Source organism: Sinohyriopsis cumingii, chromosome 6, assembly GCF_028554795.1.
Source record: "Sinohyriopsis cumingii isolate HCF-2022 chromosome 6, ASM2855479v2, whole genome shotgun sequence".
NCBI lineage: Eukaryota > Metazoa > Mollusca > Bivalvia > Unionida > Unionidae > Sinohyriopsis > Sinohyriopsis cumingii.
This window is the reverse complement of record NC_142966.1, coordinates 111640306-111663041: the sequence shown is the minus strand read 5'-3', so window position 1 is coordinate 111663041 and position 22736 is coordinate 111640306.

Here is a 22736-nt window from a genome sequence, read left to right as displayed (position 1 = left end):
TATGCACTTATACAAAGAAAAATAGCTCCGCTTGGTCAGTTTTAATGTTTGAATTTCAGAGGTAAGTTTTAAAAAGCAACCGATAACTTTCTTTTCACATTTACACATTTGGTAATTTATGCATTGCATTTTCAGAACCACGAATTCTTTTCGTATATTCTAATAAGTGCTAAAGATAGTGTACGTTAGACTAATTAAGTCTGGCTGATTTTTCGAGGACATGTCAGCAGTCATTTTGGTTAGCTGCGTGCTTAGAGCAGCTACAATTTTCCTCAAGTGCATATCCGAAGAAATTTCAACCACATGACATCAAAATTAACATAGAGATGCTAACAAAATTCTTTCCATTGTGCATGATCCAAATGTAAACAAGTTTACCTTACACTTGGCACACTCTCAATCGTTCGTAACATCTGTAGGGCGCTCTTATCCCTTAAAACTGAACACTGTAAAGATACGAAACTGTTAAATGTGTAATTGACTGTCAGTCTTTTCCAAAGACGCGGCAATAAAACTGCATACGTCACGTGACAAGAACAATAGTAAGTACGAATGACGTCATTCGTCACCAGGCAGAAATCAGTAAATGTGTATGGCTTGTAGCTAGCACAATAATTCCCTGTGATATTTGCATTGTTTCATTTGGATCATCATGAAAAAGAAGCGATTCCAGTGGCTTTCAAATTTAAGAAAGTTTGTTATGAACAACGTTTGCTGGAAGATCAGGAAAAAGAATCAAAGAAAACAAGAAATCGAAGACATCGGGACTGAAGTAAGTGTGTGTGTGCATTTGTATGAGAGAGAGAGAGAGAGAGAGAGAGAGAGAGAGAGAGAGAGAGAGAGATCTTTTACAAAGGAGATCTTGTGCCATAATTTGTGATGCAGTTGCTAATGGTTCGAGAGGGGACTACTATTCCAAAACGCAACCACTTATAAGGTTAGCGATTATTATTATTATTACCGTCTTTAAGTCACCTCTGTCTGCGTGAGTTCGAGTCTCAGCCTCGGCTAACGTTGGTACGTGAGAAAGTCTGCCAGTAGTTCTTCCCGGGGTTTTCCGATGTTCTTCCTCCACCAATTATACTGGCTGCCATGTATAGCCTATCTTGTGCCGAAAAATGGCGATAAACCTTACAACAACAACAACAACAACCGTGTTTAAGTGAATTATTTAGAACTAATGACCGATCTTTTACAAAGGAGAACTCGTGCCATAATTTGCGATGCAGTTGCTAATGGTTCGAGAGGGACTATACTATTCTAAAACGCAAAAACTTATAAGGTTAGTGATTATCATTATTATTAATAATATTATTATTATTACCGTGTTTAAGTGAATTATTTAGAACTAGTGACCGAAAGCATTAGTACCGTATTTGTATACACATATAAAACTAGTGCCTTTCGACGTTCTTAAACAAACTAAGTATTTATGTTAAATTCAATTATTATAATGTCTTATAACGGTGACTATTATTGCCTGAAGTACACTGCGACTGTGTCATTATCTTTCTAATATCATCTCTATATCGGGCATCCTGACTGTAACTTTGATATACTATATATTAACTTTCTATGAAATTTGCCCGATGACATACTTGACACATATGGTACTTAATAATAATAATAATAATAATAATAATAATAATAATGATAATAATAATAATATAATATTATCATTGTTAATTCTTTAATTATTTACTCTTGTACTTTTACTACTGGTTTTATTTTGTAATAAGCATTCATGATGCTCATTATTATTAATTATTTCATTATAATTAGTTATTTATTTATTTTCCTTTTAGATTGCTGTCTTATTTTTAAAGAAGCGTTCATATAAACATGATCTTTATACTTTTTATTATCATTTATAAAATTGTTGTCTTTTATTATTATTATCATTTATTATTATTATTATTATTATTATTATTATTATTATTATTATTATTATCCTTGTTGTCTATTTATTCATTCATTTATTTATTAAGTTTGTTGTTGTTTTATTTTATTAAGCATTCACCCATGCGATGCAAGCAAATTAAATCGGGAAATAGTCAAATCTGTATGCCTGCTTTTGCGCTTCTATACACGATATAATTGATCTGAAAAGATATAAAGTAATTATGAAGCGTTATGTCTTGCGAGACAGAATACCCTCTATGTTCCTATTACGCATTCCTTGGCATGTTAATTTAGTCCACGTTTAGCTGGATGCTTGAATATATGAAGATTCAAATTTATAAAATACAATTTTACAAGTTAATTTCAACAAACCGATTCTGTAATATTTAGCACTGAAATGCTATATTCATAAAAGAATAAGGATTTACTTTAATTGCTTCTTTGAAAATTTTTTGTAGATTCTTCTCGGGGCTCCTATAATTTTCCAGCAAATTTCCACGCGACTCTATCCTGACACATCCATTCAAAAATCAGCTTGCTCCGATTTAGAGTCACGTGACCCCCTCTGCAAAGACATCTTCAGTCTGGAAGATGATACTAGTCTCCTTATACTTTTAACAGAAGAGACTGTAAGGCAGCATCCATTTCCAACGGTGAGGCAGAAGACACTCCCGGTAATTCCTCTCCCCTGGATCACGAAAATAACTGACATCAGGGAGGGGAATAGGATTGAAATACAGGTTGACGACCTGCCAATTGCTACAAGATATGAAGATCTAGAAAGATCATGGATAACCTGGAGAATATTCGAGTCTGCATGGGGAAGCTATCCCTCCCTGCTTACACAAATGCAGGTCGTCCCTTACATACGGAAGAGATCTCCCTTTCATCTCCAACTGATTTCTGGCCAACATTTCTATGAACATGACCCGCTTATAACACTTGAACAATTAGAGTCCACCAGTCATGAACCAAACGGAAATGTTGAAAGAAACGATTTTGGGAACTACTTTAAGGATACGCAATTTAGTCAAGCATTGGTTAACATGCACACCAGCACAGGTCAACCTAATTCTGACCATCCAATGTCAAAGCTTCCCTCCACAGATACTTTGGAAATAAATTGGTCTGGGATTATTATCAACATCCAAGAGATGCATCTAACATCATTATTGGCGGAAGATGGAGATTACAAAAAGGTGTACAAAGTAAGTCATACTGCATGAGACTTTTATTTTTGATTCTTTTACAACTTTCAAACGTTAAGGATCACTATTAAAACGTCCAAGAGTATGGTGGGAAAAAAAGGTAATTGAAAAACACAAAAATTTCACTATAAAATTCTGTTTTTAATTTTGAAAGACGCACGAGGACGCTTTTGACAATTCGGAAGAACTAATGAAAAGAATCGTAACGAACTCGGATGAGATATTCTGCTTCCTTATTCCTTTTTGTCGAGCCCTTGTTAGTGTGGGAAAGGTACATGGCGGTCCCTTTCTTTTTCCAATAGCAGTTCCTTGTACGACGAACTCGTCATCCCGATAAACTTGGAATCAGTAACATAGACATTGAAAGTTGGATTGGGTTTGAAGTTTGTTTTCTTTTGCTTATATTTCCTTTGATGGATTTACTTTGGATGAATCATTATCAAGCTAAGACAATTTATTCTGCGACGTGCTGGCACAACCTTTCAGCCTTGTCCTCAGGGTCAAACGTTTAAAAACAATGTCGTGACCGTGACCTCGACATGCAGACCCTTGTATTCCACCGTAGGACTTCCTATTGGTTATGTATCCTCTGAGCAGTTGAAATGTCCCATCTCATACCTTAAACCATTATTTATATATGTATACCACTTTATATGCTTTGGCCAATTATTACACTTGTCCTACTTTATTTCAATAGGGCTACTATGGAGACATCCATTTCATTGCCGCTGACTACAGAAGGATTCCAAAGAAACTTGAGATGAATGTTCTAGCAAGACTTCGATCTCCCGATCTCCTTGAGTGAGTAAATATATATGGCATTAAATTTGCAATACCTTTGACTTCTACTTTTCTTTAGTTTTTCGAAGATGACGATCTATGTATATATATAAGTATTAAACATAATCAAAAGCGTAAACTGTACACTTACGAAAATAGAAAACTTTACAGCCTGTCATGCACAACCATTGATTTAATCCATTATTTACTTCATATACTTTTTCAGATTTATTTGTAAAAACTGCTAGTGTATAGAATTCAAAATAATTTAAATAAATTTAATTAAATTTTAAAGTACACAAAAATACACCTTTTGCGCAGGTTGTTTGGGATTTTCCAAAACAACAGCCACAGATGGGTCTTATACGTGGAGGCGACATATGGCGATCTCCATAACCTCCTCAGGGAAGAGCCACAGAGGTAAATTTCCTTATTTATTTATTTATTTATTTAGTTAGTTTCAATCTATAATATTTATTTCGTCGTCTATGGATGACACTTTTACACTGAAATATCCCTACGAGCACCTGTTCATGTTTAGTTTTATATAAAGCAAACTTACGCGCGGAAAAAGTTCCAAAGACGAGGTTCATCTCATGTCAAATATAACATTCTCCCTATTTTTCCATTAACATTTTATTGATACTTTGTAGAAAACGTGTAGCTCACAGATCATTACGATTCCTCCGATCTACGAAAAGTCATTTACTTGTGATAAATATGTACTGAGGTTTCCAATTATTTTCATACAACGCGCCAATGCTATGCAAAATATGTCATTTCAATTTAATATTTCGTACAATTTACTTCTGAGAAAGGTATGTATAACTATTTCTCACATTTACATTAAGATAGAGCAAACCTTGAAACCGACTTGTTAAATATAGTTTTATAAACTTCATTATACACTGCTAACGACATAAGGTCAAAGTCTTAAAAACGACTGGGTAATATGTTCAAATGGTTACGATGGGAATACGGTGAAAGATCGACGTCTGTGTAGTTTTACAGACGCTCTTCAAATCATAAAAATTTCATTCATTACCTTAGTGCTCTTAAGTATTTTATGAGTTCATCACAAATGTATGGCAACATCAGCCACGAAAACGCTGAATTATCAAACCTTATTACACATTATGGAGATTAGTGACATCAAACAAATTCCTGGCAGTTATTTATTATACGGAAATATTCTATTACAAAATGTAAATGTTGTTAGGTGATATTTTTATTTTCATGATTCAGTTCTGTATTTAAATCTGTTCCTAATCTTCCGATATTGCTAGTTATTTTAAAACATTCGGGTAAAAATAGTGCCGTTCTACTAAAATATTTTTGCAAGTCATTCAAATGATTTTCTTTACATGTATTTACGTCTCAGCTGTTGCTTTGGCTTTGATAGTATTGGAATTGGAAGAAATCGGTTAAAATATTATCCTGAAAATGGGAATTGAATTCAAGGCTTCGGAGATGCAGAGCAAGCACATTACCACTATGCCGTCCAGCGCGCGCTTTATTTCCATCACTGCAGTCCCTTATTAGATACCATATTCTGTCCTGTGCTTGGTAAATGGACACCCACTGCAAAAATAATGCTTTCCAGTTTGTAAAATACAACTTTACTTCAACATATAAGTCGTCGAGGGTACATGCTGTGGGTTGAATGGTCTGATTTCACATTCAACTGTAAATAAGAATTTGTTTTTAAAAGAGAGGTAAAATAAATCTGCTATATTGAATTGCGAGATGCATGCATTATGCTGCTTAAAATAGTACCCTGTTTTTAGGACAGTATTTGGTGAAGACTGTGCGAAGTTCGTGACTGTGAGGCTGCTCTCGGCCCTTGGCTACCTTCAGACACACGGAGTGGTACATGGAGATGTTAGACCGAGCAAAATATTTGTCAATAATCTGGGAATGCCCCTGCTAGTAAGTGACTATCAATTTTCTATTTATCCGAAGGAAAAACAAATTATGACCAACCTTAATAAAAAGCAGGTACATTATGTGTTATACTGTCTCTCCGTGCCACAAACGACTCCTACACATCTTCAATAAAGCATTTTCAAACGTACTGATGCAAGTAAGGGCATAATTTGGCGAGTGTAGAAATATTACAATTTTGATTCTTACCTTCACAATTATGAAAAGGGATAGTGTAGTAGACCACGGATAGTTGTATCAATCGGCACAAGAGAAAACTTTGGACTGGAATTTTCTTGGATATTTTCACCCTCTACCCTTTTACCGTCATTTATTGTTGGCGTGTCTTAAGCAAAATATAAGTACACATGGAATGAATCAGTGTTATAATGATGTACAAAAAATGTGTAAATGGATGACTTTAACAAAAGATGAATTGGGAGAAACGATGGTTTTATGGAAAAGACAGAGAGAGATAGAGAGATGCTTATATCAGATATGCGCTTTCTTTATACAGGGTGGACTAGAGACAGTGACATGGCCCTCCAATAAAACTTTCGTCAGGAAGAGTCCAAAATCCATGAAGGTTGGGTTTGTGGCTCCTGAGGCGTTGGCGGGGTTCAGGCCACAGCCGGCATCTGACGTCTTCTCAGTGGGGTGTGTTGCATATTTCATGATCGCCGGCAGGTAAATCTTCGTTAACGATGATAACGTGATAGTAGTACTAGCCGTTGTTCTTGGTAGAAATGATAAAGAATCTACAGGTAAGAGTAGAAATGTGAAGCAGGATCGGCAGTTGACAAAGAGGCAACACCAGTAGAAATATTAATTGTTTTTCTCTTCATCATTTGCTTGCAAATTATATATCATTTTATCGGACCTATCGAGTTTTCTCTGATACTTATTCACGTAACAATTTCTTCGACATTAAAAATTGTTTTGAACTGCTAAAAATTCAGTCACAATTGAACGATATTTAAAGTGAAGAATGCTCCTTCTGTGAAAACAGTAGAAGCCGTTATTCAATCTACGCATTTGACAAAGGAAGAATTTGTCAAACATACCTTAGCGGACCTATAGAGTATAATCCGATACTTATTCATGTGAAAAAAGCCAAAGAGGATAAAAGATTAATACTCATAAGAAATAATTTAATTCACAGTACATGTCAATTAACATGCTCATTTATACTTTTCCTCGAAAGGTAGTGGTTGACATCTTTCACTATTTGTTTCAGACGCCCATTTACAAAGCGCAATGAGCTCCTCAACAAGATGAAGGCTCCATATTTACTCAACATTAAACTCTCACCAGCTGGCTTAGATTTCATCAGCGCTTGTTTACAGTGAGTACCTGAGATAATATTATAAATCAGTCTCCATTAGAGCATGCATGAAGCCGCAAACATAACTTAAATCCACGACAGACAGACACATATATTTATATGTTTAGATGAAATTATAGATCAAAAATAGTTTGAAAATATGTAAGTGCACATGAAAAAATCGACCGCTCACAAATAATACTAGTAATCAAAAACACACATAAAATTATTATTAAAATGAATAATAAGTTTTATCTTAATGAAATTAGCTAATTAATTTTTATTTGTAATCACATTCTTTGCGCCGTAACTTTTATCGCTATTCAAAAACGTTCGAAAGCTAAGTCTTTTAACATGAAGGATTCGTAGCACTGAAGTATAATTCAGGAAGGAAAATAAATTTAAAACAATAAGTAGATAAAATATTTTTGCTGTCAAGCCAAACTTGCTCCTTAGAACAGAAATTTCAGTAGGAAGTTCAGCTGCAGTCACGAATTCTTCCGTTTCATAAAAGCAGAATATTAGATAAGTTTCCGTTAATTCATTTTGCAGAAAGTCAATTGGAAAAAGATTTCAACTGGACAGAGAACTGAGATCTGTGCGCCAAAAAGAGTAAGTTTTATATTTCTTTTCGAGGAAATCATTTTAAAAGTCAAGGAACTATACCATTTCTTAATTTTGTGTATCAAAAACCTATTGTCTGCGTTATGAAAATTGTATTAACTATACAAATATCATCGTCGCAAAATCCGATATGTTCTCTTTTAATCTGTGGCTGTCTTCGATAAGATTTCCTCGTTTCTCGTGCATAAACGTGTTCATCGTATCATTGGGTACCCGAGTAACATTTTCTCGGAAGGCTGACCCAACATTACATTTCAAACAGACTGATCTAGTTAGAGATTCGCTGCCAAACACAGTTGCATATAGACCGATGTGGTCACTTTCTTTGATGCATATAAACTTGGCTCGTTATTCGTGAGAAACGAAGAAATCTTGAGACGAGGTACTAACCTGAAGTGCATACAAATTTAGTCTAGACCTATCCAAGTTATTATGGAAAGGTGAAAGGTGTTTTAAACCCCTGCTTCCAATACATTTAACAGATAATTCACGTTGTCAATTGGTGAATCATTCCATGGATCAGCCCATCCGTCATCCCATCCTCTTACGGTTATACTTTTCAAAACTTGAGAACACAACGGAGACAAATATGCACCTTGTATGTGACTTGGGCAAACATGGGTTAAAGTCTACAACTAGTCACGCTGATATTTTCCTTTGTTTAATCATTAGTTCTTATGAATTGTGTGTCTTTGCTATAAACAAGTTCACTCGAATCTGACCTATCGTCACCAAGTCCGAACGTTCTAAACGGTCAGTGGTCAATTTGTGTCGCAGAAGAAAATTGGGTTACTGTGGCCAACTTGAAGTAAATTTGTGTCGGAAAATAAAACATATTACATATTATTAATATTCATAATGTTATATTCCAGTCATCAATGGTGCCGAGGACAAAATCTTTATTATCATCACAATCACCACCACCACAACCACCATTTGAAGGCAACTAACATCAGTAAGATCGACATCCTTTTCACACTGTTGTTATGGGTTGTTTCTACTTTTCAGATGGTTCGCAAACATGGACACTGATGAAGATTCTCCAAGGTCCCCATTGATTAAAGCGGTAGGTTTATTTGTCTTTCCCTTTCTGACTTCTTTTAATTTTCGTTAGAAAAAAATTCTTTTAAGTTTATTGTTTACTTGAAATAGAACTCTTAAAATAAAAGTCTCCTCTGTTCCGTAAAATGAGGATGTTCCTCTCCCTACCTACTCAAGTATTATACATGTCTTCTGTCAATCTAAACGTACATATATCTTTTATAAACTATTGACATAGTGATTTCCATTTCAGTTGAAAAAATAACGAAAACGTTCTCATGGATCCTATGATTATTTCATGTATCATTTCTTTGCGATCTGAACAATGATAGTCTTTAGAAAACCGCGAGCGATAAAAAGTATAACAATAGTAGCACTGTAGACGTTGCTAAGGTTTCGAGCCTGTTTCTTAGGTTGTACAGGGATTAATTTTTAAATAAAAATTGAATACCGACATTTTAAGGAAGGATTGTTTTTAGTTCAAGTGGAATTCAGGAATGCATATGTAAGTTGGAGTCAGTTTTATTGCAGCATTCGGTACGTACCGTATGCTGCTGATATCTATCTCGGTATGATTAACACAAGCTTTAAATACCAAACTATGTGGTTGGTGTTAATGCAAAACTGCATCAGATGCATGAGACGAAATGATAAAGGATTTGCTTGTAATATTTCTTGACATTTTTTATATATAGAGATAGAAAAAATGAAGTACTTAAGTTTCAATATTTATATTTTGCAAACAAATTCTTGTGTTAGAAGAGGAACTTAGCAAACATATTTAATTTAGGCTATTTGCGACTCATTATTGCTACTTATATGTAGGATTTAAATGGGTGTGGAATAATTCTGACAAACATGCTATAAAACCATTTGCTACACAGACAGGATTGTGAAAAGTTCAAAATGTTCCCAGAATTGGGCCGTAAAGATTGTACATCATGCATACTACATACGTGTGTTTAAGTGAAGTGTTGTGAAAACTCAGGAGCATAACATGCCCAAATTGTATTTAAGTTATATGCACATTTTGTTCTCTAACTACAGATTAGTCATTTTCAGACAGAGAGATCGAGATCGAGATCTTTGGCTGGCCAAACTGGCACATTTACACTCAACAGAACCTCAAATGGGAGGGGGGGGGGGGTACAGCGCGGGGGTGGGTGGGTTCAAATGTTAAAATGTGTTTGTCATTTTAATATTTTCATGCGTCATATAAATGTTTGCTTTTCATGACATCAGCTTCTAAATTTGAGCTAAAAGAAGGAAATATTTTCAAGAGTTTTACTTTTGCGGTCACTAGTCTGGCTAGCATTAATATTAGTACCCATAGTTCGACATCGTAGCTAGAGAATGGTGCGAAGTCGAAACGACTATAAAACTGTTCAATTGCAATGCACTTTTAACGTTCAACATATGTACAAATGAATGGTTTCCGTCGAAAAGAAAAGAAAATCATTCGCGACTATTTTCAGGTTTATTGTGTATGTACACATAATAATGCTGGACTTAGACAAAGAGGGACCATTAAACCAATCGAATGTATCTAATGGCCGAACGATGTACTAATTGAAAATGGCCGAGCTATAAATGGGTTCAGAAACATTAGCACCTTGGACATCTCAGATACCTGATTTCCATCCCGCCGTTGCACAGGTTCAGTACTTTAATAAGTTCATACTTGAAACAAACAAAAACAAAAAACAACTTGCGAACGTTTTCGGCCAAGAGAAATCCTGCACTTATGCGGAGTGTTCTCAATTTCCCATAAGGAAATTTGTATACGACGGGAAGATAGTACCGGATTCTCCATTTTGCATTTTGTGTAAAGATGGACAAAGAATTGAAAGATATGAACTGAGCACTTTTAAAACATAAATACCTAAATAAAATATGAAGATATGCATAACATCTTTCTAAACTTACTTGCATGTAATTTTTCCTTTCTTCCAGATAGAAAAGCTGAACAAGGGTGACACATTTGCACACGAAAGAAAAGGTCCCAATGAGATACAATGAACGATATATAAGTTTCAGAGCATCTCAACAAGGATGACGCATTTGCAAACGAAGAAAAAGGTCCCAATGCCATGCAATGAACGATACAAGTTTTGCTTTGAACATGAATGAAAGATTATTGAGCCTTCATGAGGATGAAACAAAAATGAAACTGTGATTATACTGCTCATCGAAATAGAACTGATGCTAAATTTAATATCGTTGTTTCCTATCAGTTTGTGAGAATATTTGCTAATAGTTATTTTTAAAACTGCAGAAATCACGTGAGCAGAAAATTCGGGGAATGATTCAAAACATGGGGCCAACCCTTTTTCCAGATTCTGGCTGTTCGGTTTCTTTAGCAAAGGAGTTTATCATGTGTGATCGATCCCGCTGCAACCCCATTCCTGTACCTGCAGGAATATCTCATTCGCTCGCATCTTTAGTCTTTTTCTTTTACTGTACATTTTGAAAAAAAAAATGGAATTTATACAATGTCATTTGCTAATGTACTGGACTATACACCTCATTTACTATTCTAAATTTCGTATGGTTTTTATTATTAAAGCATTCTATTTTCCGTAACTTCTTTTGTAAAATAATATCTATTTTTTAAAAGTTTATCTCGTTATGCATGTATACACACATGCATACTTAACACATGAATGTTTACACAAATGAACACAATTACATAAATAAATTAGAATGAAATTTGATAATACAAAGTATTATTGTTTTCTTTGCAATATTTTATTTATATTTCATAATCATCCCTTTGTGACTTTTATGACAAGATTCCAAAGTGATGAGATTTATATTTGCACTAAATAAATTGCCCGTCCTCGGACGGTAATTATACAAATGTTTCAAATTAAATTGTAAAAACCTGAGATGAGCACGTTTAAAAGAAAGTTTGAAGATAAAAACCACCCGTTTTGACCCCGCGACCGTAGTTAGCCCGCCGGTACAAGTTGAATGACAACTATGGGTGTTTACATAACAGTAGGTTGAATTGTCCGTCCTTGGATGAGAACCAAACAAAGGAAAAACAGAATTTGGAAGAACGAGTTGAAAAGAAATAATTTACGTCAAAATCCCAAAATAGTATTTAATAAAATTGGGATGCCGTGTACCGTGTCATCGAACTGAGTAACGTCCGTAAATGTAACTAGAAATCTGTATAATATTAAAAGTACTTTAATGTAAAATGTATAAATGTTTACGGTGTTGACGAAAGCTTCAATGCAAACAACGCTTTAATAACAAGTTGTCACAAACCTTTGTCGTAAGAGAAAATATTAACAGCGATACCAGGATTAAGTGTTTGAGATTTCTTCCGCGTGACTTTGGTAGCCTGCACGAGAAATTCGATATCACCAAAGTTATGTTCACCCAGGTGGTATTGGTATCTACGAGACAGGTTTTGATTATCACTAACCGGAAGTAACTCTGATAAAATTGCCCATTCAAAATATTTTTTGTCAAAATTCATCACCTTTCTAACTGACCATGGAGGGACCTACCTTTGTATTGCTATGTAACTGGATCCATAAAACGCTTGATAGAGTGAGACCCGTAAATCGACTTACGCACATCTTCCTAAGGAGATAGCGAACTTTACAGTTATTTCTCTTTTGCGACTGTGCTGCAGATTCTTTTAAATACTATTTTCCTCAAAATTCCGCGCAATAATATTTCTATTATATCTAAGGTCACTCACATCTTAATCAGTTTATCAATGTGCCCTGTGTATGTCTCCGAGAACGCTGATACTATATTTTCAGCCTCTTTGATAAATATATATGATGTATTCAAGAAATATCAGTTTTTCCATTACACTTTTGATATCCCAGTTCCTGGGTAGGTTAATGTCGCTGTTACAGACCTCCATAAATTTGCTCAGGTTACATTGAGAGTCATTCGCCTGGCTATTTCTCGACATTTATATATAGGCATCGCAAGCATTTTCTTTCTTTAGTGCAAAATATTCCACAATTCCACTATATGTTTCTTACTTGCCAGTAAAAATTATTAGCCAGTGCACATTCATTGTTATAGAGACTATACAACACTGTAGACATTGCTGTAGAGAAAATTAATACGCAGCCTCTGCTGATACAAGTAATGTCAGAATCAGTCATATAGGCCTGTCTGTATGTAGTTTTGATCGGTAATGATTTCTGGCACATGCAGCCTTGAAAAGGACACCTATAACAAATACGTTAACACCTCACGCACTAGTAAATTTAATTGCTGTTGGATATTGTTGAAATCCTCTCGATCATTGACATTCGTCGTGGACTATAGCCCCCGTCCCCGACTGGGCCACGTTGTAAATAATTAAAATTGCTATAATGCTTCGGTCACATATGGGTGAACTATGTTATCGGGGTGTTAAATGCTCTGACGGCAGGCTGGAACACAAAAGGGACAAAAAGGCCAAAGCCCAATTTTCATACTACTCGCGGCAACAACATTTGCACTTTGATAGCAGTTTTGCAGTTTTGATAGCGGCAACCATCATAGTTCACCAATCGGAACTGTTTTCGGAGCTATAGCAATAGCAACCGTTTTCTCGGGTGTGATGCTGGTAAATTAATTGATGTTTTCAAATACATACCCACCACACATGCTACAGATTAAACGATTAGATTAAACTATGTTAACATAAGCATTTACGAACTATTTGTTAAATAGCAAATACTCTCAGTGATCAAAGATCGGGAGCAGCCTATTCTTCTGCATATGATCCCAAGTACCAATGGCGAGAAAAGCTTTATGTAGTGCTCTACAGTTAAAAAAAAATCAAAACTAATTTCACAACTTTTCCTCACTGGTTATAATGGCAATTATTGTTATTCTTTTTATTCTACAATTTTGTATCTTGAATAGGGTTAGATTTTGAAGAAAAAGAATTTCACCTGTTTTCTTCACTGGTTTTACTACCTACTTAAAACAATGAGCTTGTAAATATTAGCCATTGGTAAAAGAACTTTTTATTCGCTTCTTTGGTGTACAATTCATGGGTGTATTATGGATTATAGAGTATACAGCTTGGCTTTACTTGGGATATGCACTTATACAAAGAAAAATAGCTCCGCTTGGTCAGTTTTAATTTTTGAATTTCAGAGGTAAGTTTTAAAAAGCAACCGATAACTTTCTTTTCACATTTACACATTTGGTAATTTATGCATTGCATTTTCAGAACCACGAATTCTTTTCGTATATTCTAATAAGTGCTAAAGATAGTGTACGTTAGACTAATTAAGTCTGGCTGATTTTTCGAGGACATGTCAGCAGTCATTTTGGTTAGCTGCGTGCTTAGAGCAGCTACAATTTTCCTCAAGTGCATATCCGAAGAAATTTCAACCACATGACATCAAAATTAACATAGAGATGCTAACAAAATTCTTTCCATTGTGCATGATCCAAATGTAAACAAGTTTACCTTACACTTGGCACACTCTCAATCGTTCGTAACATCTGTAGGGCGCTCTTATCCCTTAAAACTGAACACTGTAAAGATACGAAACTGTTAAATGTGTAATTGACTGTCAGTCTTTTCCAAAGACGCGGCAATAAAACTGCATACGTCACGTGACAAGAACAATAGTAAGTACGAATGACGTCATTCGTCACCAGGCAGAAATCAGTAAATGTGTATGGCTTGTAGCTAGCACAATAATTCCCTGTGATATTTGCATTGTTTCATTTGGATCATCATGAAAAAGAAGCGATTCCAGTGGCTTTCAAATTTAAGAAAGTTTGTTATGAACAACGTTTGCTGGAAGATCAGGAAAAAGAATCAAAGAAAACAAGAAATCGAAGACATCGGGACTGAAGTAAGTGTGTGTGTGCATTTGTATGAGAGAGAGAGAGAGAGAGAGAGAGAGAGAGAGATCTTTTACAAAGGAGATCTTGTGCCATAATTTGTGATGCAGTTGCTAATGGTTCGAGAGGGGACTACTATTCCAAAACGCAACCACTTATAAGGTTAGCGATTATTATTATTATTACCGTCTTTAAGTCACCTCTGTCTGCGTGAGTTCGAGTCTCAGCCTCGGCTAACGTTGGTACGTGAGAAAGTCTGCCAGTAGTTCTTCCCGGGGTTTTCCGATGTTCTTCCTCCACCAATTATACTGGCTGCCATGTATAGCCTATCTTGTGCCGAAAAATGGCGATAAACCTTACAACAACAACAACAACAACCGTGTTTAAGTGAATTATTTAGAACTAATGACCGATCTTTTACAAAGGAGAACTCGTGCCATAATTTGCGATGCAGTTGCTAATGGTTCGAGAGGGACTATACTATTTTAAAACGCAAAAACTTATAAGGTTAGTGATTATCATTATTATTAATAATATCATTATTATTACCGTGTTTAAGTGAATTATTTAGAACTAGTGACCGAAAGCATTAGTACCGTATTTGTATACACATATAAAACTAGTGCCTTTCGACGTTCTTAAACAAACTAAGTATTTATGTTAAATTCAATTATTATAATGTCTTATAACGGTGACTATTATTGCCTGAAGTACACTGCGACTGTGTCATTATCTTTCTAATATCATCTCTATATCGGGCATCCTGACTGTAACTTTGATATACTATATATTAACTTTCTATGAAATTTGCCCGATGACATACTTGACACATATGGTACTTAATAATAATAATAATAATAATAATAATAATCATAATAATAATAATATAATATTATCATTGTTAATTCTTTAATTATTTACTCTTGTACTTTTACTACTGGTTTTATTTTGTAATAAGCATTCATGATGCTCATTATTATTAATTATTTCATTATAATTAGTTATTTATTTATTTTCCTTTTAGATTGCTGTCTTATTTTTAAAGAAGCGTTCATATAAACATGATCTTTATACTTTTTATTATCATTTATAAAATTGTTGTCTTTTATTATTATTATCATTTATTATTATTATTATTATTATTATTGTTCTCCTTGTTGTCTATTTATTCATTCATTTATTTATTAAGTTTGTTGTTGTTTTATTTTATTAAGCATTCACCCATGCGATGCAAGCAAATTAAATCGGGAAATAGTCAAATCTGTATGCCTGCTTTTGCGCTTCTATACACGATATAATTGATCTGAAAAGATATAAAGTAATTATGAAGCGTTATGTCTTGCGAGACAGAATACCCTCTATGTTCCTATTACGCATTCCTTGGCATGTTAATTTAGTCCACGTTTAGTTGGATGCTTGAATATATGAAGATTCAAATTTATAAAATACAATTTTACAAGTTAATTTCAACAAACCGATTCTGTAATATTTAGCACTGAAATGCTATATTCATAAAAGAATAAGGATTTACTTTAATTGCTTCTTTGAAAATTTTTTGTAGATTCTTCTCGGGGCTCCTATAATTTTCCAGCAAATTTCCACGCGACTCTATCCTGACACATCCATTCAAAAATCAGCTTGCTCCGATTTAGAGTCACGTGACCCCCTCTGCAAAGACATCTTCAGTCTGGAAGATGATACTAGTCTCCTTATACTTTTAACAGAAGAGACTGTAAGGCAGCATCCATTTCCAACGGTGAGGCAGAAGACACTCCCAGTAATTCCTCTCCCCTGGATCACGAAAATAACTGACATCAGGGAGGGGAATAGGATTGAAATACAGGTTGACGACCTGCCAATTGCTACAAGATATGAAGATCTAGAAAGATCATGGATAACCTGGAGAATATTCGAGTCTGCATGGAGAAGCTATCCCTCCCTGCTTACACAAATGCAGGTCGTCCCTTACATACGGAAGAGATCTCCCTTTCATCTCCAACTGATTTCTGGCCAACATTTCTATGAACATGACCCGCTTATAACACTTGAACAATTAGAGTCTACCAGTCATGAACCAAACGGAAATGTTGAAAGAAACGATTTTGGGAACTACTTTAAGGATACGCAATTTAGTCAAGCATTGGTTAACATGCACACCAGCACAGGTCAACCTAATTCTGACCATCCAATGTCAAAGCTTCCCTCCACAGATACTTTGGAAATAAATTGGTCTGGGATTATTATCAACATCCAAGAGATGCATCTAACATCATTATTGGCGGAAGATGGAGATTACAAAAAGGTGTACAAAGTAAGTCATACTGCATGAGACTTTTATTTTTGATTCTTTTACAACTTTCAAACGTTAAGGATCACTATTAAAACGTCCAAGAGTATGGTGGGAAAAAAAGGTAATTGAAAAACACAAAAATTTCACTATAAAATTCTGTTTTTAATTTTGAAAGACGCACGAGGACGCTTTTGACAATTCGGAAGAACTAATGAAAAGAATCGTAACGAACTCGGATGAGATATTCTGCTTCCTTATTCCTTTTTGTCGAGCCCTTGTTAGTGTGGGAAAGGTACATGGCGGTCCCTTTCTTTTTCCAATAGCAGTTCCTTGTACGACGAACTCGTCATCCCGATAAACTTGGAATCAGTAACATAGACATTGAAAGTTGGATTGGGTTTGAAGTTTGTTTTCTTTTGCTTATATTTCCTTTGATGGATTTACTTTGGATGAATCATTATCAAGCTAAGACAATTTATTCTGCGACGTGCTGGCACAACCTTTCAGCCTTGTCCTCAGGGTCAAACGTTTAAAAACAATGTCGTGACCGTGACCTCGACATGCAGACCCTTGTATTCCACCGTAGGACTTCCTATTGGTTATGTATCCTCTGAGCAGTTGAAATGTCCCATCTCATACCTTAAACCATTATTTATATATGTATACCACTTTATATGCTTTGGCCAATTATTACACTTGTCCTACTTTATTTCAATAGGGCTACTATGGAGACATCCATTTCATTGCCGCTGACTACAGAAGGATTCCAAAGAAACTTGAGATGAATGTTCTAGCAAGACTTCGATCTCCCGATCTCCTTGAGTGAGTAAATATATATGGCATTAAATTTGCAATACCTTTGACTTCTACTTTTCTTTAGTTTTTCGAAGATGACGATCTATGTATATATATAAGTATTAAACATAATCAAAAGCGTAAACTGTACACTTACGAAAATAGAAAACTTTACAGCCTGTCATGCACAACCATTGATTTAATCCATTATTTACTTCATATACTTTTTCAGATTTATTTGTAAAAACTGCTAGTGTATAGAATTCAAAATAATTTAAATAAATTTAATTAAATTTTAAAGTACACAAAAATACACCTTTTGCGCAGGTTGTTTGGGATTTTCCAAAACAACAGCCACAGATGGGTCTTATACGTGGAGGCGACATATGGCGATCTCCATAACCTCCTCAGGGAAGAGCCACAGAGGTAAATTTCCTTATTTATTTATTTATTTATTTAGTTAGTTTCAATCTATAATATTTATTTCGTCGTCTATGGATGACACTTTTACACTGAAATATCCCTACGAGCACCTGTTCATGTTTAGTTTTATATAAAGCAAACTTACGCGCGGAAAAAGTTCCAAAGACGAGGTTCATCTCATGTCAAATATAACATTCTCCCTATTTTTCCATTAACATTTTATTGATACTTTGTAGAAAACGTGTAGCTCACAGATCATTACGATTCCTCCGATCTACGAAAAGTCATTTACTTGTGATAAATATGTACTGAGGTTTCCAATTATTTTCATACAACGCGCCAATGCTATGCAAAATATGTCATTTCAATTTAATATTTCGTACAATTTACTTCTGAGAAAGGTATGTATAACTATTTCTCACATTTACATTAAGATAGAGCAAACCTTGAAACCGACTTGTTAAATATAGTTTTATAAACTTCATTATACACTGCTAACGACATAAGGTCAAAGTCTTAAAAACGACTGGGTAATATGTTCAAATGGTTACGATGGGAATACGGTGAAAGATCGACGTCTGTGTAGTTTTACAGACGCTCTTCAAATCATAAAAATTTCATTCATTACCTTAGTGCTCTTAAGTATTTTATGAGTTCATCACAAATGTATGGCAACATCAGCCACGAAAACGCTGAATTATCAAACCTTATTACACATTATGGAGATTAGTGACATCAAACAAATTCCTGGCAGTTATTTATTATACGGAAATATTCTATTACAAAATGTAAATGTTGTTAGGTGATATTTTTATTTTCATGATTCAGTTCTGTATTTAAATCTGTTCCTAATCTTCCGATATTGCTAGTTATTTTAAAACATTCGGGTAAAAATAGTGCCGTTCTACTAAAATATTTTTGCAAGTCATTCAAATGATTTTCTTTACATGTATTTACGTCTCAGCTGTTGCTTTGGCTTTGATAGTATTGGAATTGGAAGAAATCGGTTAAAATATTATCCTGAAAATGGGAATTGAATTCAAGGCTTCGGAGATGCAGAGCAAGCACATTACCACTATGCCGTCCAGCGCGCGCTTTATTTCCATCACTGCAGTCCCTTATTAGATACCATATTCTGTCCTGTGCTTGGTAAATGGACACCCACTGCAAAAATAATGCTTTCCAGTTTGTAAAATACAACTTTACTTCAACATATAAGTCGTCGAGGGTACATGCTGTGGGTTGAATGGTCTGATTTCACATTCAACTGTAAATAAGAATTTGTTTTTAAAAGAGAGGTAAAATAAATCTGCTATATTGAATTGCGAGATGCATGCATTATGCTGCTTAAAATAGTACCCTGTTTTTAGGACAGTATTTGGTGAAGACTGTGCGAAGTTCGTGACTGTGAGGCTGCTCTCGGCCCTTGGCTACCTTCAGACACACGGAGTGGTACATGGAGATGTTAGACCGAGCAAAATATTTGTCAATAATCTGGGAATGCCCCTGCTAGTAAGTGACTATCAATTTTCTATTTATCCGAAGGAAAAACAAATTATGACCAACCTTAATAAAAAGCAGGTACATTATGTGTTATACTGTCTCTCCGTGCCACAAACGACTCCTACACATCTTTAATGAAGCATTTTCAAACGTACTGATGCAAGTAAGGGCATAATTTGGCGAGTGTAGAAATATTACAATTTTGATTCTTACCTTCACAATTATGAAAAGGGATAGTGTAGTAGACCACGGATAGTTGTATCAATCGGCACAAGAGAAAACTTTGGACTGGAATTTTCTTGGATATTTTCACCCTCTACCCTTTTACCGTCATTTATTGTTGGCGTGTCTTAAGCAAAATATAAGTACACATGGAATGAATCAGTGTTATAATGATGTACAAAAAATGTGTAAATGGATGACTTTAACAAAAGATGAATTGGGAGAAACGATGGTTTTATGGAAAAGACAGAGAGAGATAGAGAGATGCTTATATCAGATATGCGCTTTCTTTATACAGGGTGGACTAGAGACAGTGACATGGCCCTCCAATAAAACTTTCGTCAGGAAGAGTCCAAAATCCATGAAGGTTGGGTTTGTGGCTCCTGAGGCGTTGGCGGGGTTCAGGCCACAGCCGGCATCTGACGTCTTCTCAGTGGGGTGTGTTGCATATTTCATGATCGCCGGCAGGTAAATCTTCGTTAACGATGATAACGTGATAGTAGTACTAGCCGTTGTTCTTGGTAGAAATGATAAAGAATCTACAGGTAAGAGTAGAAATGTGAAGCAGGATCGGCAGTTGACAAAGAGGCAACACCAGTAGAAATATTAATTGTTTTTCTCTTCATCATTTGCTTGCAAATTATATATCATTTTATCGGACCTATCGAGTTTTCTCTGATACTTATTCACGTAACAATTTCTTCGACATTAAAAATTGTTTTGAACTGCTAAAAATTCAGTCACAATTGAACGATATTTAAAGTGAAGAATGCTCCTTCTGTGAAAACAGTAGAAGCCGTTATTCAATCTACGCATTTGACAAAGGAAGAATTTGTCAAACATACCTTAGCGGACCTATAGAGTATAATCCGATACTTATTCATGTGAAAAAAGCCAAAGAGGATAAAAGATTAATACTCATAAGAAATAATTTAATTCACAGTACATGTCAATTAACATGCTCATTTATACTTTTCCTCGAAAGGTAGTGGTTGACATCTTTCACTATTTGTTTCAGACGCCCATTTACAAAGCGCAATGAGCTCCTCAACAAGATGAAGGCTCCATATTTACTCAACATTAAACTCTCACCAGCTGGCTTAGATTTCATCAGCGCTTGTTTACAGTGAGTACCTGAGATAATATTATAAATCAGTCTCCATTAGAGCATGCATGAAGCCGCAAACATAACTTAAATCCACGACAGACAGACACATATATTTATATGTTTAGATGAAATTATAGATCAAAAATAGTTTGAAAATATGTAAGTGCACATGAAAAAATCGACCGCTCACAAATAATACTAGTAATCAAAAACACACATAAAATTATTATTAAAATGAATAATAAGTTTTATCTTAATGAAATTAGCTAATTAATTTTTATTTGTAATCACATTCTTTGCGCCGTAACTTTTATCGCTATTCAAAAACGTTCGAAAGCTAAGTCTTTTAACATGAAGGATTCGTAGCACTGAAGTATAATTCAGGAAGGAAAATAAATTTAAAACAATAAGTAGATAAAATATTTTTGCTGTCAAGCCAAACTTGCTCCTTAGAACAGAAATTTCAGTAGGAAGTTCAGCTGCAGTCACGAATTCTTCCGTTTCATAAAAGCAGAATATTAGATAAGTTTCCGTTAATTCATTTTGCAGAAAGTCAATTGGAAAAAGATTTCAACTGGACAGAGAACTGAGATCTGTGCGCCAAAAAGAGTAAGTTTTATATTTCTTTTCGAGGAAATCATTTTAAAAGTCAAGGAACTATACCATTTCTTAATTTTGTGTATCAAAAACCTATTGTCTGCGTTATGAAAATTGTATTAACTATACAAATATCATCGTCGCAAAATCCGATATGTTCTCTTTTAATCTGTGGCTGTCTTCGATAAGATTTCCTCGTTTCTCGTGCATAAACGTGTTCATCGTATCATTGGGTACCCGAGTAACATTTTCTCGGAAGGCTGACCCAACATTACATTTCAAACAGACTGATCTAGTTAGAGATTCGCTGCCAAACACAGTTGCATATAGACCGATGTGGTCACTTTCTTTGATGCATATAAACTTGGCTCGTTATTCGTGAGAAACGAAGAAATCTTGAGACGAGGTACTAACCTGAAGTGCATACAAATTTAGTCTAGACCTATCCAAGTTATTATGGAAAGGTGAAAGGTGTTTTAAACCCCTGCTTCCAATACATTTAACAGATAATTCACGTTGTCAATTGGTGAATCATTCCATGGATCAGCCCATCCGTCATCCCATCCTCTTACGGTTATACTTTTCAAAACTTGAGAACACAACGGAGACAAATATGCACCTTGTATGTGACTTGGGCAAACATGGGTTAAAGTCTACAACTAGTCACGCTGATATTTTCCTTTGTTTAATCATTAGTTCTTATGAATTGTGTGTCTTTGCTATAAAAAAGTTCACTCGAATCTGACCTATCGTCACCAAGTCCGAACGTTCTAAACGGTCAGTGGTCAATTTGTGTCGCAGAAGAAAATTGGGTTACTGTGGCCAACTTGAAGTAAATTTGTGTCGGAAAATAAAACATATTACATATTATTAACATTCATAATGTTATATTCCAGTCATCAATGGTGCCGAGGACAAAATCTTTATTATCATCACAATCACCACCACCACAACCACCATTTGAAGGCAACTAACATCAGTAAGATCGACATCCTTTTCACACTGTTGTTATGGGTTGTTTCTACTTTTCAGATGGTTCGCAAACATGGACACTGATGAAGATTCTCCAAGGTCCCCATTGATTAAAGCGGTAGGTTTATTTGTCTTTCCCTTTCTGACTTCTTTTAATTTTCGTTAGAAAAAAATTCTTTTAAGTTTATTGTTTAC